At 46.8% G+C, this 17,637-nt stretch overlaps 1 protein-coding gene across 1 annotated transcript in view; it reads right to left on the reverse strand.

The window, feature by feature from the left end:
• SLC46A3 (solute carrier family 46 member 3) overlaps positions 1 to 15,650 on the reverse strand; it is a 104,484-nt gene extending 88,834 nt beyond the window's left edge. Inside the window, exon 1 of the mRNA XM_063951736.1 lies at positions 15,456 to 15,650. The gene's annotated coding sequence lies outside the window, so the exon portion shown is untranslated. The remainder of the gene's footprint in view (positions 1 to 15,455) is intronic.
• Positions 15,651 to 17,637: the final 1,987 nt, after the last annotated feature.

Below are 17,637 nucleotides of genomic sequence, written 5' to 3' on the forward strand. Positions count from 1 at the left end.
GACAAAAGCATAAAATAAAACTCAATAGTTACGATCTAAAAATAAATGTATCCCACTATTTATTGGATTTAGTTGTAATGAGAAGGCTTGAAGCGCAACATCCTATTAATAGAGCCTTTACTGGTCAATATACTCTGTCAGTAAGTGTGTCTGTGTCAGTAAGAGGTGTCTGTCTCTGTAAGTTTGTTTCAGTAAGCGGTGTCATTGTCAAAAGTGTCTGTGTGTCAGTAAGTGTGTCTGTGTCAATGTGATTGTGTCAGTAAGGGGTGTCCGTATCAATGTTTGTCAGTAAGGGGTGTCTGTGCCAGTAAGCAGTGCCTGTGTCAGCAAGGTGTCTGTGTCAGTAAGCAGTGCCTGTGTCAGCAAGGTGTCTGTGTCAGTAAGTGTGTCCAAGGAGCCCTCAGTTCCCTGTCTGCTCTATTATGCCCTAGTCTCTGTTATCCTTTCCCATCTTTTTCTGTATGGGTGGTTTTCTGGTTGCCGAATGTCGGGATCCCGGCGCACAGTATACCGGCGCCGGAATCCCGACACCCGGCATACCGACACATATTTTCCCTCGTGGGGGTCCACGACCCCCCTGGAGGGAGAATAAATAGCGTGACCGTGCCCGCAGTGTGGCAAGTGCAGCGAGCCCGCAAGGGGCTCATTTGCGCTCGCCACGCTGTCGGTATGCCGGCGGTCGGGCTCCCGGCGCCAGTATACTGGTCGCCGGGAGCCCGGCCGCAGGCATACCATACTACACCCTTCTGTATTGTCCCCATCGTTTCTATTCTTTCTACATATACTCTGGTTTGCCCCATTGTTGCTTCTATTTCCACCTTCTTTGCATGTTTGTAGTCACCTCAATGTACAAATGAGACACACATTTTACAACCTAATTTATTTATTTTTTGGGTGGGGGGGGGGGTTCATTTCAGTTTAATCATACATTGAAAGAATGATTGCTTCACGCATTAATATTTTCCAATAAATACACTCTATCTATGAGAAGATAATGTTGTGTGGCTCAAAACTCTGCTGAATTGTATAGTGGTCATTCAATTGCTTTCTGTATTACACGTCAGCCCCAAAAGTGGTCTCCGTATTATATGGCAGTCCCAAAAATGATGTCTGTAGTGTATGGCGGCCACAAAATCGCTCTCAGGATTGTATGATGACCACCAAAACGTTCTGCGCTATGAATGGCGGTCACAAAAATGTTGTCAGGATTGTATGGTGATCACAAAAATGTGCTGACCCTCCACACACTACTGTGCCCTAATCCCTCTAACCCTCCACACACTACTGTACCCTTACCCCCCTAACCCTGCACACACTACTGTGCCCTTACCCCCCTAACCCTGCACACACTACTGTACCCTTACCGGTCTAACCCTGCACACACTACTGTGCCCTTACCCCCTAACCCTGCACACACTACTGTACCCTTACCCCCCTAACCCTGCACACACTACTGTGCCCTTACCCCCCTAACCCTGCACACACTACTGTACCCTTACCGGTCTAACCCTGCACACACTACTGTGCCCTTACTCCCCTAACCCTGCACACTCTACTGTGCCCTAACCCCTCTAAACCTGCACACACTACTGTGCCCTTACTCCCCTAACCCTGCACACACTACTGTGCCCTAACCCCTCTAAACCTGCACACACTAATGTGCCGTAACCCCTCTAACCCTGCACACAATAATGTGCCCTAACTCCCCTAACCCTGCACACACTACTGTATCCTTACCGGTCTAACCCTGCACACACTACTGTGCCCTTACCCCCCTAACCCTGCACATACTACTGTACCCTTACCCCCCTAACCCTGCACACACTACTGTACCCTTACCTCCCTAACCCTGCACACACTACTGTGCCCTTACCCTCCTTACCCTACACACACTACTGTACCCTTACCCCCCTAAGCCTGCACACACTACTGTACCCTTATTCCCCTAACCCTGCATACACTACTGTGCCCTTACCCCCCTAACCCTGCATACAGTACTGTGCCCTTACCCCCCTAACCCTGCCCACACTACTGTACCCTTACCCCCTAAGCCTGCACACACTACTGTACCCTTACACCCCTAACCCTGCACACACTACTGTGCCCTTACCCCCCTAATCCTGCACACACTACTGTACCCTTACTGGTCTAACCCTGCACACACTTCTGTGCCCTTACTCCCCTAACCCTGCACACACTACTGTACCCTTACCCCCCTAAGCCTGCACACACTACTGTACCCTTACCGGTCTAACCCTGCACACACTACTATGCCCTAACCCCTCTAACCCTGCACACACTACTGTGCCCTAACCCCTCTAACCCTGCACACAATACTGTGCCCTAACTCCCCTAACCCTGCACACACTACTGTACCCTTACCGGTCTAACCCTGCACACACTACTGTGCCCTTACCCCCCTAACCCTGCACACACTACTGTACCCTTACCCCCCTAACCCTGCACACTATACTGTACCCTTACCTCCCTAACCCTGCACACACCCTGCACACACTACTGTGCCCTTACCCTCCACACACTACTGTACCCTTACCCCTCTTAGCCTGCACACACTACTGAACCCTTATCCCCCTAACCCTGCATACACTACTGTACCCTTACCCCCCTAACCCTGCATACAGTACTGTTCCCTTACCCCCTAACCCTGCACACACTACTGTACCCTTACCCCCTAAGCCTGCACACACTACTGTACCCTTACCCCCCTAAGCCTGCACGCACTACTGTACCCTTGCCCCCCTAAGCCTGCATACAGTACTGTGCCCTTACCCCCCTAACCCTGCCCACACTACTGTACCCTTACCCCACTAACCCTGCACACACTACTGTGCCCTTACCCCCCTAACCCAGCACACACTACTGTACCCTTACCCCCCTAACCCTGCACACACTACTGTGCCCTTACTCCCCTAACCCTGCACACACTACTGTACCCTTACCCCCCTAACCCTGCACACACTACTGTACCCTTACCTCCCTAACCCTGCACACACTACTGTGCCCTTACTCCCCTAACCCTGCACACACTACTGTACCCTTACCCCCCTAACCCTGCACACTCTACTGTACCCTTACCTCACTAACCCTGCACACACCCTGCACACACTACTGTGCCCTTACCCTCCACACACTACTGTACCCTTACCCCTCTTAGCCTGCACACACTACTGAACCCTTATCCCCCTAATCCTGCATACACTACTGTACCCTTACCCCCCTAACCCTGCATACAGTACTGTGCCCTTACCCCCCTAACCCTGCACACACTACTGTACCCTTACCCCCTAAGCCTGCACACACTACTGTACCCTTACCCCCCTAAGCCTGCACGCACTACTGTACCCTTGCCCCCCTAAGCCTGCACACACTACTGTACCCTTACCCCTCTAACCATACTACTGTATCCCTTATTACTTATTGTACAATATATTGTCAGTTACATTTGAAAATATGAAACATTGTAAAGGGACATGTCAGGAGTACATATTTGTAGAAGGGGGCAAAGTTATAGTTTGCACAGTGGCTCCGAACACACTAGCATCGGAACCTGACTCTGTGACCCTAAACATCTCATTACATAGTTTTAGGTGTTTAATACGGTCAACTACACTGATAGAAGCACTAAGGGGGTCTGATGCGGGCCGCAGCGCAGTTTCCCAATGAAGACAAACTGCGCATGTGCAGCGAGCGCATCGCGGTTGCGTGGGCATACACATTGCGGTCGCATCCCCGACAGATGCAACCGCAATTTGATTGACGAAGGCGGGCGATCGCTGGGCAGCGACATGGCGTTGAGGAGGTGGGGTGGGCCGAAAGGGGGTGGGCCGGGACCATCACACACAGCTGCTCAGATTACAAAAATGGCAGCCGACCGCCTGACAGTGCAGCCGGGATGCTCTGCCAGGAGTCAACCTTAGTTCCGATACAGAGTTTTGCAAACGCATCAGGAGGCGGCCTTGCCATGTGCTGGGCGGCCACCAGCATATGAAGAGATGGACGCAGATCTGGCTGCGTACGCAGCATTCTTCGTCCATCTCTGAATGAGCTCTAAAGTGTTGTTACTATATATCATTGAGCGCCCTCCCGGTATTTGTTTGTTGTGTACATATATTTAAATAACCTATTTATGTATGTATAAGTTATTTCCACCACTGAAATGGCAATGGCCACAGGACTGACTTGCATATGGTTAATATTTTATGGAAACATGGGCTGATATCATACACCAGTATAGCAGTAGAACATATCAGCAACAGTACATATTTACTTATACCAGATAAGCCTATTTACCTTGGTTTTATGTATTGGCAATAGAATGATTTGATTTTTTACACAACATTCCAGCTATTTTATTTTGTGTTCTGCTATGTGCAGCCACTGAGCTATCTACAGGGAAAACATGAACAGACCATTTGCTCCCCTCAGCAGCTTGCCACAGCACCTGGCTAATTGACACAGGCTGCCGGCTGCCCAACCACCAGGCTCATTGTGAAATCAAAGTGTCCCATGCACCCCTCATCAGCCACTCTGTCACATGGGCTCAGTGAGTGTTGTATAACATTCTTTTCAGTTTATCACACACCCTGCATACATCAACAGGTAGTGGGCTGAGGCAATTTATTTATTTTTTACTGTTTTCTTTTTCCTTTTGGGGACAATGTATTTTATTTTTGTCCATAAATAATGCAAAGGTATCCCAAAAGCTTTGATAAAACTGCCAACCTGGGACAGCGAAACGAGTCAGTATTACTTTCATTCACCATCCATTGCTATATAAAAGACCCCAAGACTCCTGCCTGGACCAACCTCCGAACTCATAAGCTACACAAGCCTTTGGGATACCTTTGCGTTATTTATGGACAAGATCCACTTCACCGTGTCCACTGGAGGGCTCCGGTTTTACAAGACTTCATCTATTAAAGGAATTATCCCTCTAGCGGTGAAAGCTGATGGTAACTATATACCCACTACAAAACCCTATATTTACTAATATGAACCTTTGACTGCGATTAAGATCGGAGGTATCAATAAGAACAGGCTATTATCCTGTCTATCTACCTGGGGACTGATTATCTTTTATAGACTAATTGCTTTGGTGAAATTGTTTTTATAACTGCTTTATATACTTTTGTCACATGCACCTTTTTAGTGGTGAATTGCTCTATTACATTCTTATTAATATCATTTATTAGCGATCTGTGTGTCAAATGTATATAACGTACTGATTGTAATAGCGTTGTTACTTCTTTCTATGTACAGTATATGAGTTTATTTAGGATTGTTTACTCTCATTTTAGCAGCCCTCATTTTAGCAGCCCTTAGCAACCAATCAGATTCCCCTTCTCATTTATCTAGCACCTTCTAGAAGGTAATACCTGGAATCTGATTGGTTGCTATGGGCAACATCCCATCTTAAATAGAACTCCCATCTTAGTAAATTTACCCCATAGTGTGTGTATAAATTCTGTTTTGAGTCCTGATGCAAAGTAATAATCATATGTTTTTGGGGCTAATTCAGACCTGATCGCTAGGCTGCGTTTTCGTACAGCGGGCAATCAGGTCTAAACTGCGCATGCACCGCAATGCGCGTCGCACGGGTACAAAGCGGATCGCCGCTCAGCGATGGATTTGTGTGAAGGATCCATTCGCATGGGCGTTCGCAAGGAGATTGACAGGAAGAAGACGTTTGTGGGTGTCAACTGACCATTTTCTGTGAATGTTTGGAAAAACGCAGGCGTGTCCATGCATTTACAGGGCAGGTGTCTGACGTCAGTTCCGGTCCTGAACAGGCTGAAGTGATCGCAGCGACTGAGTAAGTCCTGGGATACTCAGAGACTGCACAAGATCTGTTCGTACAGCTCTCCTACACATGCGTTTGCACACTTGCAAAGCGAAAATACACTCCCCTATGGGCAGCGACTATGTGAACGCAGGACTGCAATAAAACCCTAGAGATCGAACAGGTCTGAATTAGTCGCTCAGTCAGGTGTAGGTACGGGATCCGGTCTAAAGATCGACACTGTCTAGGTCGACAATGTTTAGGTCGACCACTATAGGTCGACAGTCACTAGGTCGACATGGATGGAAGGTTGACAGGGTTTCTAGGTCGACATGTGCTAGGTCGACAGGTCTAAAGGTCGACATGAGTTTTTTTTTTCTTAAATCTTTTTTTTTACGATTGGAACGGTAAAGTGTGCCGAGCGAAGCGGTAGCGGAGCGAAGGCACCATGCGAGGGGACGCGGTGCACTAATTTGGGATCCCGGTCACTTTACGAAGAAAACGACACCAAAAAAAAAAAAAAAATCCTCATGTCGACCTTTAGACCTGTCGACCTAGCACATGTCGACCTAGAAACCCTGTCGACCTTCCATCCATGTCGACCTAGTGACTGTCGACCTATAGTGGTCGACCTAAACATTGTCGACCTAGATACTGTCGATTTGATGAACCACACCCGTAGGTACTGGCCAGTAAGGGGAGACCTTGATGTAGTTGGTCAGCTGAAGAAGATACAGCAATATTTTGGAACTAACGTTCACTGAATTTAAGTAAAATGCAGTTTGGAGTGTAACTGGTGAGTGCTGAGTATGTATGAGTTTTATTTCATTAGTGTGGTCACATACCACTGGCACCACAGATATTCAAAATCCGTGGATTAAAGCCTATTGTTTCCACACACGAGTTCTTGCATGGCTTTTGTACCTATACAGGTTGAGTATCCCATATCCAAATATTCCGAAATACGGAATATTCCGAAATACAGACTTTTTTAAGTGAGAGTGACATAGTGAAACCTTTGTTTTCTGTGGCTCAATGTACTCAAACTTTGTTTGAAACACAATGTTATTAAAAATATTATATTAAATGACCTTCAGGCTGTGTGTATAAGGTGTATATGAAACATAAATGAATTGTGTGAATGTACACACACTTTGTTTAATGCACAAAGTTATTAAAAATATTGGCTAAAATGACCTTCAGGCTGTGTGTATAAGGTGTATATGAAACATAAATGCATTCTGTGCTTAGACTTAGGTCCCATCACCATGATATCTCATTATGGGATGCAATTATTCCAAAATACGGAAAAATCCGATATCCAAAATACCTCTGGTCCCAAGCGTTTTGGATAAGGGATACTCAACCTGTAGTATGTTTTTATGTAGTTTTTGTTTTCCATGTCACACTACTGTTTGTTTTTTAATCTTTTAGAGAGAGAGAGAGAGAGAGAGATTATTCTGCAAGTTATAGGTAACAAAAAAACAGTAGTATGACATGGAAGGCAAAAACTTTATAAAAAAATACTACAAGTACAAAATCTGTGCAAGAACTTGTTCTTGTTTATTCGTTCGAGTTGTCATTTACCGTTCCCCTGGCATTCCCTCCAAATTCCTTGACAACTTTGCTTCCTGGCATCCTCACTTCCTCTCTTCTGACATTCCCTTCATTATCTTAGGTGATTTCAACATCCCTATCGATATCCCCACACTAGCTCACTTAGGGGGTCATTCCGAGTTGTTCGCTCATTATTTTTTTCTCGCAACGGAGCGATTAGTCGCGAATGCGCATGCGCAATGTCCGCAGTGCGACTGCGCCAAGTAAATTTGCTATGCAGTTAGGAATTTTACTCACGGTTTTTTCTTCGTTCTGGTGATCGTAATGTGATTGACAGGAAGTGGGTGTTTCTGGGCGGAAACTGGCCGTTTTATGGGTGTGTGCGAAAAAACGCTACCGTTTCTGGGAAAAACGCGGGAGTGGCTGGAGAAACGGAGGAGTGTCTGGGCGAACGCTGGGTGTGTTTGTGACGTCAAACCAGGAACGACAAGCACTGAACTGATCGCAGATGCCGAGTAAGTTTGAAGCTACTCAGAAACTGCTAAGAGGTGTGTAATCGCAATTTTGAGAATCTTTCGTTCGCAATTTTACTATGCTAAGATTCACTCCCAGTAGGCGGCGGCTTAGCGTGTGCAAAGCTGCTAAAAGCAGCTTGCGAGCGAACAACTCGGAATGACCACCATTGGCCCTCACACTGTAGTAAAAACACATTGGCCCCCACACAGTAGTAAAAACATGTTGGCTCCCATACAGGAGTAAAAACACATTGGCCCCCACACAGTAGTAAAAACACATTGGCCCCCACACAGTAGTAAAAACACATTGGCCCCCAGATAGTAGTGAAAACTCGGAATGACCCCCTTAATCTGGTCTTCACTCACCATTGAGATATTTCTGATTTCTGTAACTCCCCATTTCCTTTCTCTGACCACCACATGCTCTCTTTACTTATCTTTCTCTGTTTCTCCATCTCTACCTCCTAAGGCAACCATCACTAAGTGTAACACTGAGGCTATCGACACCACTTTCCTTGTCTCCCGGCACAGGTAGCATGCATTTTGCCAGCTGTTGGGATCCCGGCTGTCAGGATACCGATGCCGGAATCTCGACACCCGGTGAAATACCAGCCAGAATCCCCACTCGAGTGGTGGTCCACGCCACCACCTGACGGGGACCGAAGGTCCCCAGCGGGCCCGAAGCGTGGCGAGCGCAGCAAGCCCGTGAGGGGACACTCTGCGCTCGCTGCCAGTATTCGGTCTGTTGGAATCCCGGCATCGGTCTCCTGACCGCCAGCATCTCATACTGAATCCCCCTGCTCGACTCACTTCTCTGTCTCTCTCGTGCCCTGAACAAGACACCTCCCTATACAATGCTTCCCTTTACTTCTGCTCGTGACTCTGTCGCTGCACTGACCACTATTCGCCCTCGCAGATCAACCCCTCAACCCTGGCACACCAAATGTACCAGATATTTACAAAAATGCTCACATACCACCGAGCGACAGTGGAGGGAATAATGCTCTAAGGCAGACTTCCTCCATTTCAAACTTATGCTGTCATCCTTCAGTGCTGCCCTTTACCTTGCTAAACAGTCATACTTCAAGAACTCCCTCCCAGTTTTCGAACCCCCATCGCTTCTTTGACACTCTCAACTCCCTCCTCTGCCCACCCCACCTCGTCTTCCCTCCTCACTCTCTGCTCTTGACGTTGCCACTTATTTCACATCTAAAATTGACTCCATACATCAGGACATAACATCCCACCAATCAGCAACCGGCCCCTCCTTTCCCTTACCACCCCACCTACCTCTCTCTTTCTTCCTGTTCCCATCTTGCCCACCTCATGTCCTGCTCATCAGGCACTGTCCCCTCTGCCTTCAAGCACCTCCCCTATTCTTAAAAAAACCTACCCTTAATCCACTCTCTCCAATCACCAACCCATCTCTCTCCTTCCTTTTGCCTCTAAAGTCCTTGAGCATATTGCCTACAACCGTCTTACTGCCTTTCATTCCTCCCACTCGCTGCTTGACTCATTCCAGTCTGGCTTCCGTACTCTCCACTCCACTGGAACTGCCTTCACAAAAGTCTGCAGTGACCTGCTGTCTGCTAAATCCAAGGGCCACTACTCTGCTTATTCTTCTTGACCCCTCTGCTGCTTTCGACACTTTGGACCACCCTCTCCTTCTGCAAATCCTTCACACCCTTGATCTTTGAGATACTGCCTTCTCCTGGCTATCCTCCTACCTCTCTGACCGTTCCTCCTCTGTCTCCTCCCATGACTCCACTTCACCCCACACTTCCACTAACTGTAGGTGTCCCCCAAGGTTCTGTTCTTAGTCTGCTACTTATCTCTCTCCACACGTCCTCTTTAGGTGAGCTCATTAGCTTTTTTGACTTACAATATCATCTCTATGTCATCTTTATGCTGATGATGCTCAAATCTACCTTTCCTCCCCTGACCTCTCCCAAACTCTCCTCACTTGTGTATCCAACTGTCTCTCTACTATCTCTTCTTGGATGACCCAGTGCTTTCTTAAACTTACCATGTATAAGACTGAGCTGATCATCTTCCTACCCTCCCACATAATCTAACCTCCCACAATATCATTATCTATTGATGGCACTACTATCTCCTCTAGCCACCAAGTGCACTGTCTTGAAGTAATCCTTGACTCCTCCCTCTCCTTCAAACCACACATTCAGTACCTCTCACAAACCTGTCATTTTCAATTCAAAAATATTTCCAGAATCAGACCCTTTCACACCCAGGATGCCACTAAGACCCTTATCCACTCACTGGTCATCTCCAGACTGGAATACTGTAATCTCCTCCAATCTGGCATCCCTGGCAAATGACTCTCTCCACTCCACTCTATCCTCAATCCTGCTGCCCGGCTCAGCTTCCTCACCAAACATACTACGTCCACCTCTCCTCTCTTACAAGACCTTCACTGCCTCCCCTTCCCCTTCAGAATCCAAATCAAGCTTCTCTCACTCACTTACAAAGCCCTCACATCCTCCTCTCCCATTTACATCTCTGTCCTTATCTCCCTTTACACTTCCGCCTGTCCTCTTCGCTCCACTAATGGACGCTGCCTCTCCTGCCTACTGATTACCTCATCCCACTCCTACCTCCAAGATTTTACACGTGCTGCTCCTTTTCTCTGGAATTCTCTAGCTCTACCCCTTAGACTCTCCACCTCTCTAAAAACGTCAAACAGACTCTGAACACCTACTTCTTCACCAAACCCAGCCTAATCTGATCCTAACCCTCTGTTCCTCGCTCAGTGTCTACCCCATCTGTGTCATCCCTGTCTTCCTCTCCCCTTTAGAATGTAAGCTCTCACGAGCAGGACCCTCAAACCCTCATGTGCATATCATTCTTTTACTTAAACCTTCTTTGACGGCACATAACCCCATAGATTTTTGCCACCCTGATACTTATGTCAGTGTCATCTGCTGCCGCAGCTATGTTTATGTACTTGTCCTTTATTGTCTTTAACTGTAAGTCACTATTTTCCCATTTTGATTATTTTGTTTATGTACTCTGTAATTGGGCGCTGCAGATCCCTTGTGACACCATATAAATAAAGGATAATACTAATAATAATAATCTCTACATTCTAGGACTCAGCTACACTACCTGGGTGCCCCTACCTGTAGAATACTGTACGCTGTGATACCTGGGTGCCCCTGTATGTAGACTAGTGTACGCTGTGATACCTGGGTGTCCCTGTATGTAGAATAGTGCATGCTGTGATACCTAGGGGCCCCTATATGTAGAATATTGCATGCTGTGATACTCAGGTGCCCCTGTATATAGAATAGTGTACGCTGTGATACCTGCGTGCCCCTGTATGTAGAACAGTGCACGCTGTGATACTTGGGTGCCCCTGTATGTAGAATAGTGCATGCTGTGATACTCAGGTGACCTGTATGTAGAATAGTGCATGCTGTGATACTCGGGTGCATCTGTATGTAGAATAGTGCATGCGTAATAATCGGTTGCCGCTGTATGTAGCACAGTGTATGCTGTGATACTCGGGTACTTCTGTATGTAGAATAGTGCATGCTGTGATACTTGGGTGCCCATGTATGTAGAATAGTGTATGCTGTGATACCCAGGTGCTCCTGTATGCAGAATAGTGTACGCTGTGATACCCGGGTGTTCCTGTATGTAGAATAGTGTATGCTGTGATACTTGGGTGCCCCTGTATGTACAGTAGTATGGTGTACGCTGTGATACCCGAGTGTACCTGTATGTAGAATAGTGTATGCTGTGATGCCTGGGTGCCCCTGTATGTACAGTAGAATAGTGTATGCTGTGATACCTGGGTGCCCTGTATGTAGAATAGTGTATGCTGTGATACCCGGGTGCCCCTGTATGTAAAATAGTGTATGCTGTGATACCCGGGTGTACCTGTATGTAGAATAGTGTATGCTGTGATACCCGGGTGCCCCTGTATGTAGAATAGTGTACGCTGTGATACCAGCGTGCCCCTTTATGTACAGTAGAATAGTGTATGCTGTGATACCCGGGTGTTCCTGTATGTAGAATAGTGTATGCTGTGATAGCCGAGTGTACCTGTATGTAGAATAGTGTATGCCGTGATACCTGGGTGCCCCTGTATGTAGAATAGTGCATGCTGTGATACCCGGGTGCCCCTGTTTGTAGAATAGTGCATGCTGTAATACCCGGGTGCCCCTTTATGTAGAATAGTGCATGCTGTGATACCCGGGTGTACCTGTATGTAGAATAGTGTATGCTGTGATACCAACGTGCCCCTTTATGTACAGTAGAATAGTGTATGCTGTGATACCTGGGTGTACCTGTATGTAGAATAGTGCATGCTGTGATACCCGGGTGCCCCTGTACGTAGAATAGTGCATGCTGTGATACCCGGGTGTACCTGTATGTAGAATAGTGTATGCTGTGATACCCGGGTGTACCTGTATGTAGAATAGTGCATGCTGTGATACCCGGGTGTACCTGTATGTAGAATAGTGTACGTTGTGATACCAGTGTGCCCCTTTATGTACAGTAGAATAGTGCATGCTGTGATACCCGGGTGCCCTGTATGTAGAATAGTGTATGCTGTGATACCCGGGTGTACCTGTATGTAGAATAGTGTATGCTGTGATACCCGGGTGTACCTGTATGTAGAATAGTGTATGCTGTGATACCCGGGTGTACCTGTATGTAGAATAGTGTATGCTGTGATACCCGGGTGTACCTGTATGTAGAATAGTGTACGCTGTGATACCCCGGTGTACCTGTATGTAGAATAGTGTACGCTGTGATACCAGCGTGCCCCTTTATGTACAGTAGAATAGTGTATGCTGTGATACCCGGGTGTTCGTGTATGTAGAATAGTGTATGCTGTGATAGCCGGGTGTACCTGTATGTAGAATAGTGTATGCTGTGATACCCAGCTGTACCTGTATGTAGAATAGTGTACGCTGTGACACCAACATGCCCCTTTATGTACAGTAGAATAGTGTATGCTGTGATACCTGGGTGCCCCGTATGTAGAATAGTGTATGCTGTGATACCAGCGTGCCCCTTTATGTACAGTAGAATAGTGTATGCTGTGATACCTGGGTGCCCCGTATGTAGAATAGTATACATCATGATAGTCCTTGTGATCTTTAATAAGCGGCAGATTGAGACGGCAGATTCTGTTTGCAGACTATGAAGATGTCAGTGGAATCTGTTTACCATAATATGCAGATAAAATACGACACGTCGGCAACTGATTGAAAATGCTCCCAAGTTTTTAAAGAGGTTTGAAAAGTCAATTTTTGGTTGTAATAAATCTTTTTTTTTCTTACTAAGGGGGAGATGAAAAGTGATAAAGTGTAGAGAGATAAAATACCAGCCAATCAGCACCAACTGCCATGTTACAGACTGTGTTTGAGAAATAATACCAAAACAAATAAATCAGCACTAATTAACTGGTTATGTTTAAAAGAAATTACAAATTTATTACATATTCCACATAATTGGTTGTTTCAACATATTTACAAACCATCTAAAAAATAATGATATGGGCATATCAGAGCACTGCTTATATTTAGGATGATTTCAATTGTTAACACATGAGCTGGGACTTGTAGTTCATCTTATGAGTATAGCCACAGTCCTAGGAAATGCAGATAGTGCGAAGATGTTATTACCGTGTTGGAAGATGCGAGACCTCTTGTAGCTGCTTACAGCAAAACTAGCCCATAATCGGCGCCAGACCAATTGCTTAAGTAATTTATTTTCTTGCATGTGTTTGAGAGATGACAGATATGAGATGGTTGGCTGGTACTTTATCACTCTCCAAGGCTTAGTACATCTGGCCCTAACAATCCCATCAGTGCCAGTCTACCTCTATTATACACAGGGCCGTAACTAGGTGTGTGCGGAGGGGGCACCGCACATAGCGCTGTAGGGTAGGGGGCGCTGTTGGCAGCACTTGTCATTAATCTGTTTTAATTACATATATAACATTCATAAACTCAACTTGAGATTTCTTTGTTATTCAGGGGTACATTTACTAAGCAGTGATAAGAGCGGAGAAGTGAGCCAGTGGAGAAATTTCTCCATCAACCAATCAGCAGCTCTGTATCATTTTATAGTATGCAAATTGTAGATGTTACTTCAGTGTTGATTGGTTGCCATGGGCAACTTCTCCACTGGCTCACTTCTCCGCTGTTATCACTGCTTAGTAAATGTACCCCTCAGTCACACTGTGCTTTATTACATTTCAAGATGCTGATATACCCGGGATTCAAACCCACAGCCTGTGGCATAGCAGTCAGACAATCTATTAATTGAGCTATCTGCCCTTGAATAGAAAGATAGATAATTCTAATGGTGCCCATACACTTATGAGATTATCGGTACTAGCCTTCGATTTCGACCACATCTGTGAGAGAAATCGAAGGATTTTATGCACATTTTAGTACATTGAGACGTGATGCACGGGCACGCCGGTCGAATATCGCGTCTCAAGATATTATGTGCTGCACTTAATATTTCTTGCATCGCAGTGCGATCGCATGTGGTTTTAAGCCCACATGAGATATATCGCACTGCAATGTGCGAAGGGCACCCGCCGGGAGTGGCCTGAGGCCGCTCCCACTCGGCAGTGACGTGCCCATCACGTGATTACCATGCGATCTATCGCATGATCACATGGTAATCACTTTGGCAGTTCAGGTGCAATGCCCCGCGATGTCACGTCGTGGGGCATCGCACAAGTGTATGGCCAGCATAAGATAGAGAATTGTAATTATTTGAAGCTTACCTTATACTTTGTTAAAAAAAAATGATCAGCATTGCGGCTGAGCAGATCTATATAGTGTGTGGCTGCAAGAGATTGGATGTGTGGCTGCACACTACATAGATCTGCTCAATTGCAATGCTGATTATTTTTTTTGCAAAGTACCAGCAACTAATTATAGATTTCATAGTTTTTTTTGCAGGATCAAATATCTCAATGAGTAGGGTGTGTGATTACATTTCAACAGGTTATAGGTTTTAATCCCCAGTATGGCAGTATATTGAAATGTGTTATTTAATAAAGGTTATTGTAACTCAATAACAGCGGGCTCTCAAGTTAAGTGCATGAATGTGGTATAAAGAGGATTTGTGTCCAAATCCATTTTCTTGCCCGAAAATAAATGTATGTGTAATATATACTGTGTGTGTATATATAAAATAAAATATCGGACGGAGCTCATATCACGGGCTTCCCGGGGATCAGTCTTTCATGCCCCTTTCCCACTAGGCGTGCATCTTATGTCCCTATTGCAAAAATGGTGGGGTGCCAATTCTCTCCCTGGCACAGGGCACCAAAAAGTCTAGTTACAGCTCTGATTATACAGTCACATACACTATCTACTTTCTATTCATATAGCGCTAGCATATTCTGCTGCACTTTATGACTGAGACCAGTGAGACCGTGTAATAATAACAACAGACAGTTGTACAACAGTAACACACACACACACACACACACACACACACACAGTAATATACACCAACATGCTATACAGAAGAGACTCTTCCAAATGTAACCCGGCCAGCACCATGTCACCCAGGGTACTTACTGCCTCTGCCAGCCTGTGGCCAACGGGGTAGTGTTGCTATTAGTGCGCTGCTGCTGTTGCTGCTGCCGCCGTAATGCAGTACGCCGAGACCGGGGACAGCTCTGATCACTGTGCTGCGCTCAGCATAGACAGCGGGCGTCAAGGTATACACAAGTGCACAGCTGTTGCTGTCCGCCCATCTCCTGCGCTCACTGGTGCAATGGAAGCCCCGCCCACTCAGCTCAGCTTGTACTCTGTGCACATTGGATGCTTCCGATGTCACTTTGTGCAGGTCGGGCCCCGTGTCATTTGTGTTCAATGTGTTCCTGTTGACATGCATAGTGGATACTAGCAGTGTGTGCGGCGATGCGGGAGGATTCCTGTGCTCTGACTATAGACGTGAATAGGCGTGTAACGTAGTAAGCGGAAAAGGAGTCAGATAGCACAGAGGATGCGCCTTACTGACACACTGACTGTTCACATTATGGTCATATCTAGGCTGTGGGAAGATGGTGTTTTCCCTAGACCAGTGGTCCTCAAGGACCCCCAACAGCTCACAGTTTCCAGGTCCCCCAGCAGGTGCACAGGTGTACTTTACTCTCTCACACATTTTAAAAGATCCACAGGAGGAGCCGATTATTTCACCTGCAATTCTGTGAGAAGACCTGGAAAACCTGAACTGTGGGGGTCATTCCGAGTTGTTCGCTCGCAAGCTGATTTTTGCAGATTTGCTCACACTAAGCCGCCGCCTACTGGGAGTGAATCTTAGCTTCTTAAAATTGCGAACGATGTATTCGCAATATTGCGATTACACACCTCGTAGCTCCAGACTTACTCGGCATCTGCGATCAGTTCAGTGCTTGTCGTTCCTGGTTTGATGTCACAAACACACCCAGCGTTCGCCCAGACACTCCCCCGTTTCTCCAGCCACTCCTGCGTTTTTTCCGGAAACGGTAGCGTTTTTCCCCACACGCCCATAAAACGGCCTGTTTCCGCCCAGTAACACCCACTTCCTGTCAATCACATTACGATCGCCAGAACGATGAAAAAGCCGTGAGTAAAATTCCTAACTGCATAGCAAATTTACTTGGCGCAGTCGCAGTGCGAACATTGCGCATGCGCACTAAGCGGAAAATCGCTGCGATGCGAAGATTTTTACCGAGCGAACAACTCGGAATGACCCCCAGTATGAGGTCCTTAAGGACCAAGTTTCGGAACCACTGCCCTTTACAGTAGGGTTATCGCTAAAACCAAGTTGGAGTACGGACCTCTGACGTCACCAGGGGGAGGAGCCATGGCCGAACAGGGTACCTGAAATGTACCATCACAGGCTCACTTCGCTCGCCACGCATCGGCCTCGGTGCCTCGCGGGTTACTAAAGGGAGTAGTTGGTGGTGTGGATAGTAGAACTATCCCACTGGCTTAGTTCCTTCCCCTGGTGTCGTAGCTTCTCCCCATGATGTCCTAGGTCCTTTCTCCAACTTGATTTTAGCATCTAGGCACAGGGGGAGACCTGTCACCCAGCGGAGCCGCTTCATGTGTGTAGTGGGATTTAAAGAAACTAGTGGAAACCTGTAGAATTCGACAGATATTATTGTTATTATTATTTTCTCATACGTCGTAGAGGATGCTGGGGTCCACTTCAGTACCATGGGGTATAGACGGTTCCGCAGGAGCCAAGGGAACTTTAAGCCTTTTCCAGAGTGTGGACTGGCTCCTCCCTCTATGCCCCTCCTCCAGACCTCAGTTTAGAAAATGTGCCCAGGCAGACTGGTCGCACTCTAGTGGAGCTCTACAGAGTTCAACTAAAAGACTTTGTTTAGGTTTTTTATTTTACAGGGAGACTGCTGACAACAGCCTCCCTGCTTCGTGGGACTTAGGGGGAAGAAGTAGGAACCAACTTCCTATATAGTTTCATGGCTCTGCTTCTGCTGACAGGACACCATTAGCTCCTGAAGGGTACTGAACACTAGCTACGGCTATGCGCTCACTCCCACAGCACGCCGTCACCCCCCTAACAGGGCCAGAAGTCAGAAGATGTCAGGTGAGTAGTGTTACCGGTGATCTGCAGAGAGGGACCTCCGGTCATCGTAACGGCTTAAGGTACCGCGCAGTGAGCGGGAACGCTGCGCGAGCATGCTATCCATGTACACAGGGCCCAGCAGGGCGCGGGGGCGCCCTGGGCAGCATGAACCCTTCCCTC

This window comes from Pseudophryne corroboree, chromosome 2, assembly GCF_028390025.1.
Source record: "Pseudophryne corroboree isolate aPseCor3 chromosome 2, aPseCor3.hap2, whole genome shotgun sequence".
Taxonomy (NCBI): Eukaryota; Metazoa; Chordata; class Amphibia; order Anura; family Myobatrachidae; genus Pseudophryne; species Pseudophryne corroboree.